Source organism: Phyllobates terribilis, unplaced genomic scaffold (genome assembly GCF_046119375.1).
Source record: "Phyllobates terribilis strain yellow unplaced genomic scaffold, ASM4611937v1 Scaffold_2__4_contigs__length_985480577, whole genome shotgun sequence".
In the NCBI taxonomy this organism is placed as follows: Eukaryota; Metazoa; Chordata; class Amphibia; order Anura; family Dendrobatidae; genus Phyllobates; species Phyllobates terribilis.
This window is the reverse complement of record NW_027362762.1, coordinates 61,935,423-61,941,422: the sequence shown is the minus strand read 5'-3', so window position 1 is coordinate 61,941,422 and position 6,000 is coordinate 61,935,423.

The following is a 6,000-nucleotide window of genomic DNA, read 5'->3' as shown; positions in this document are numbered from 1 at the left end:
AGTGGGGCTGGATGTTATACACAGGGGGCAGTGGGGCTGGATGTTATACACAGGGGGCAGTGGGGCTGGATGTTATACACAGGGGGCAATGGGGCTGGATGTTATACACAGGGGGGGCAGTGGGGCTGGATGTTATATACTGGAGGTAATGGGGCTGGATGTTATACACAGGGACGAGGGGCTGGATATTATACACAGGGGGCAGTGGGGCTGGATGTTATACACAGGGGCAGTGGGGCTGGATGTTATACACAGGGGGCAGTGGGGCTGGATGTTATACGCAGGGGGCAGTGGGGCTGGATGTTATACACAGGGGGCAGTGCGGCTGGACGTTATACACAGGGGGCAGTGGGGCTGGATGTTATACACAGGGGGCAGTGGGGCTGGATGTTATACACAGGGGGGGCAGTGGGGCCAATGTTATACACAGGGGGCAGTGGGGCTGGATGTTATACACAGGGGGCAATGGGGCTGGATGTTATACACAGGGAGCTGTGGGGCTGGATGTTATACACAGGGGGCAGTGGGGCCAATGTTATACACAGGGGGAGCAGTGGGGCTTGATGTTATATTTTGGAGGTAATGGGGCTGGATATTATACACAGGGACGAAGGCCTGGATGTTATGCACAAGGGGCAATGGGATTGAATATTATACACCAGGGGCGAGGGGCCAGATGTTACACACTGGGAGCAATGGAGCCGCATGTTATACATCAGAGATGAGGGAGTGGATGTTATACACCGGAGGCAAAGGGGCCTGATGTTATACATGGAGGGGCCAACGGCAATCTGGCAATCACCTTGCTGGGAGGTCCAGGTGGCGCCTGGAACAGTGGCCCTCTTTCCCCCAGGTCACATACCTTAAATGCCGATGTCGGAGATTGGCAATGGCATTTAGGGGAGCAACAGCAGCTATCGGCAGATGCCAGCTGAATTACACAGCCAGCATCTGCCGGGTATGTTGCAGGATCAGCTCCTGAGTCCGCTCCATACACCCACACATGTACGGTGGATTTCGATGAACGAGTTCATTACATTTGTATATAAAGGATATGGACAATTTTTTTTTTACTTAAATGCATGTAGTTTTGGATACAAATCATTCTGGGAATTGGGTTATTTTTGTTACTCGTATGAGAAAAACAGATGAAACTTGGATGGTAAAAAACTGAACAATTGAAATACTTGGACTGTTTATTGCACCCTGAGGTCTGAATGAGCCCTTAATCTCTGAATCTACCTGTGAGCTCATTCACACCAGTCTGTGACTCTTTTATCTGAGTTTTTTTTGTCTTGAACTCCTCTTGGCTAATTCATGATAACAAATAACATAAAAGGAGAGCTGCACTTTGATGTGGTGGAACGTGACACTAAGGAAACTTACCCATCCTTTTTTATAAGGAAAAAACAAAAAAATCCCTTACAAAGGTGTTTTTACTGTGCAAACGTAGTAAAACATAAAAAAACAAAAAAATTAGGCTATGTGCACACGTTTTTTTCTCAGACGGATTCTGCTGGAAAAAGCTCCATGAAAAATTGCAAATGTCCAGGAATGTTAAAACGCCATTGCTGTGCACATGTTCCATTTTTTGTGAGCTCATCAGGGTTAGTAAACTGTGAAGTGGCTGAGAGTAGTAACATGTGCATTCCTCGCTAATTTTAGGCTAAATGATAGAAAAAAGAAGCTGTATAAATGGCCCCCCCCAAAAAAAAACGCCAATGAAGAAGCTTCAGGAAAATGGTCGCTGGCGTTTTCCTGAAGCATCTTCACCTAGAGAAACTCTGCAGAAATAAGAAACCGTGTGCACAAACACTAAGGCTTTGTTCCCATGAGTTTTTGGTGAGTTTTTCATGTTGCAGATTTTCTGCACCTAGTCAGTAAATTCAATTACTTGTATTTTTTTACATGCGTTTTTTGGCATTTCTGATGCTGCGGTTGGGATTAAATGTTTAAACAAAACTGCTTTTTCATACTTCCTGGTATTTGACTTTTACAAAACTTTATTAATAGAGTCATGTGCAGATTACGTATGTTTTTGATGTTTTTCTGCAGCAGAAACGCACTAAGAACACATGTCCGTTTTTTACCTGCAGATTTTCCGCATGTAGTGCAAATCTATGGGAAAAATCGGCTCATAAAACTCAGCGTACTGGCAAGAGAAAGTAACAAGTTGCAGATTTGAAACACGCACCGCAGGTCAGTTTACGCTGAGTAAAAAAGAAGTGCAGCGGGCAGGAGATTTCTATATATTCATAGTTACATAGTTTATAAGGCCGAAAAAAGACAAGCGTCCATCCAGTTCAGCCTATTTCTTGTGCACTGCAGCTATTCCGCAGCGTTGATCCAGGGGAAGGCAAAAAAAACCCATGCGGTATAGGCCAATTTACATCATTGAGGAAAAATTCACTTCCCGACACCAATCTGGCAGTCAGATTAAATCCCTGGATTAATTAACTAAGCATAAGATGTAATTTTATTGTTCTCAAGAAAGGCGTCCAGGCCTCTCTTGAACTCATTAAATGAGTTGGACATCACCACTTCCTCTCCCAGAGAGTTCCAGAGTCTCACGGCTCTGACCGTAAAGAATCCCCTTCTATGCTGGTGCAGGAACCTCCTTTCCTCCAGACGCATAGTGTGTCCCCTCGTCTTTGTCACCATCCTTGGTATAAACAGGTCATGGGAGAGATCTCTGTACTGCCCCCTGATGTATTTATACATGTTTATGAGGTCTCCCCTAAGCCTTCTCTTTTCCAACGTAAATAGGCCTAATTTTGACAACCTCTCTGGGTATTCTAGTCCCTCCATTCCCTTTATTACCTTAGTCGCCCTCCTTTGTACCCTCTCTAGCTCCAATATGTCTTTCCTGAGCACCGGAGCCCAGAACTGTGCACAATATTCTAAGTGCGGTCTTACCAGCGCTTTATACAGAGGAAGAACAATGTTCTCATCATATGCCCCTATTTCTCTTCTGATGCATGCCATGACTCTATTTGCCTTCGCAGCTGCTGCCTGACACTGGGCACTCCAATTTAATTTGCTATTAACGAAGACGCCCAGGTCCTTCTCCATGTCAGATTTCCCCAACGGTTTCCCATTTAATATGTATGGGTGACTGCTGTTTTTCTTTCCCATGTGCATGACCTTACATTTATCGGCATTGAACCCCATTTGCCATTTTTTGGCCCAACTCCCCAATTTATCTAAATCCTCCTGTAGCTGTGCCCTATCCTCATCTGTATTAACTACTTTACAAAGTTTAGAATCATCTGCAAATATTGCTATTTTACTATGCAACCCTTCCCCTAGATCATTAATAAATATATTAAATAATATAGGGCCCAAGACAGACCCTTGAGGCACCCCGCTAGTAACCCTGACACCCCCTGAGCTTACTCCATTGATAACCACCCTCTGCTTTCTATCACTCAGCCAGCTATTTACCCACTTGCACACATTATCCCCCAGACCAAGCATTCTCATTTTATATACCAACCTTTTGTGTGGCACGGTATCAAACTCTTTGGAGAAGTCCAGGTATACAACATCCACTGACTCTCCCCGGTCCAGCTGTGAGCTCACCTCCTCGTAGAAGGCGATCTACTTTGCTGGAAATGTAAAATGTTGCTTTTTTTTTCTGCAGCCAAAATCTGCTCAGGAGGCAGTAAAAAAACTGCTTACAAAAATGGGGTTTTGCTTCTTTTTTGGCTGCAGATTATATGTGACATTTGTCTACAGTACACGTTTAACCCCTTTACCAACTTGCAATTTTCCGTTTTTGCTCCCCTTCTTTCTAGAGCCATAACTTTTTCATTTTTCCATCAATATGGCCTTATGTTTTTTTGCGGGACGAGTTGTACTTTTGATTGACACCATTGGTTTTACCATATCGCGTACTGGAAAACAGGAAAAAAAATTCAATTGCGGTGACATTTCAAAAAAAAGTGTAATTCCACAATTGTTTTTTTTTTTTTTTAACATGTTCACTAAATGCTGAAACTGAGCTGCCATTATGATTCTGTAGGTCACTACGAGTTCGTAGATACCAAACGTGTATAGGTTCTTTTTTATTTAAGTGGTGAAAAAAAGTTTGTAAGAAAAAAAAAATGGCTATTTTCCGAGACCGGTTGCGTCTCCATTTTTCATGATCTGGGGTCGGGTGAGGGCTTATTTTTTTGCACGCCAAGCTGACGTTTTTCTTTATACCATTTTTGTCTAGATACAATGTTTTGATCGTTTCTTATTGCATTTTATTGCAATGTTGCGGTGACCAAAAAAACGTAATTCTGGAGTTTTGATTTTTTTTTCTCATTACAACGTTTACCGATTGAATTAATTATTTTTTTATATTGATAGATCAGGCGATTCTGAACGCGGCGATACCAAATATGTGTATTTTTTATACACTGCTCAAAAAAATAAAGGGAACACTTAAACAACAGAATATAACTCCAAGTGAATCAAACTTCTGTGAAATCAAACTGTCCACTTAGGAAGCAACACTGATTGACAATCAATTTCACATGCTGTTGTGCAAATGGAATAGACAATAGATGGAAATTATTGCCAATTATCAAGACACCCTCAATAAAGGAGTGGTTCTGCAGGTGGGGACCACAGACCACATCTCAGTACCAATGCTTTCTGGCTGATGTTTTGGTCACTTTTGAATGTTGGTTGAGCTTTCACACTCGTGGTAGCATGAGACGGACTCTACAACCCACAGAAGTTGCTCAGGTAGTGCAGCTCATCCAGGATGGCACATCAATGCGAGCTGTGGCAAGAAGGTTTGCTGTGTCTGTCAGCGTAGTGTCCAGAGGCTGGAGGCGCTACCAGGAGACAGGCCAGTACGCCAGGAGACGTGGAGGGGGCCGTAGGAGGGCAACAACCCAGCAGCAGGACCGCTACCTCCGCCTTTGTACAAGGAGGAACAGGAGGAGCACTGCCAGAGCCCTGCAAAATGACCTCCAGCAGGCCACAAATGTGCATGTGTCTGCACAAACAGTTAGAAACCGACTCCATGAGGGTGGTATGAGGGCTCGACGTCCACAGATGGGGGTTGTGCTCACAGCCCAACACCGTGCAGGACGCTTGGCATTTGCTACAGAACACCCGGATTGGCAAAGTCGCCACTGGCGCCCTGTGCTCTTCACAGATGAAAGCAGGTTCACACTGAGCACATGTGACAGACGTGACAGAGTCTGGAGACGCCTTGGAGAGCGATCTGCTGCCTGCAACAACCTTCAGCATGACCGGTTTGGCAGTGGGTCAGTAATGGTGTGGGGTGGCATTTCTTTGGAGGGGTGCACAGCCCTCCATGTGCTCACCAGAGGTAGCCTGACTGCCATTAGGTACCGAGATGAGATCCTCAGACCCCTTGTGAGACCATATACTGGTGCAGTTGGCCCTGGGTTCCTCCTAATGCAGGACAATGCCAGACCTCATGTGGCTGGAGTGTGTCAGCAGTTCCTGCAAGATGAAAGCATTGAAGCTATGGACTGGCCCGCCCGTTCCCCAGACCTGAATCCGATTGAGCACATCTGGGACATCGTGTCTCGCTCCATCCACCAACGTCACGTTGCACCACAGACTGTCCAGGAGTTGGCGGATGCTTTAGTCCAGGTCTGGGAGGAGATCCCACAGGAGACTATCTGCAACCTCATCAGGAGCATGCCCAGGCATTGTAGGGAGGTCATACAGGCACGTGGAGGTCATACAGGCACGTGGAGGTCACACACAATACTGAGCCTCATTTTGACTTGTTTTAAGGACATTACATCAAAGTTGGATCAGCCTGTAGTGTTTTTTTCTACTTTAATTTTGGGGGTGACTCCGAATCCAGGCCTCCATTGGTTAATAAATTTGATTTCCATTGATGATTTTTGTGTGATTTTGTTGTCAGCACATTCAACTTTGTACAGAACAAAGTATTCAATGAGAATATTTCATTCATTCAGATCTAGGATGTGTTATTTGAGCGTTCCCTTTATTTTTTTGAGC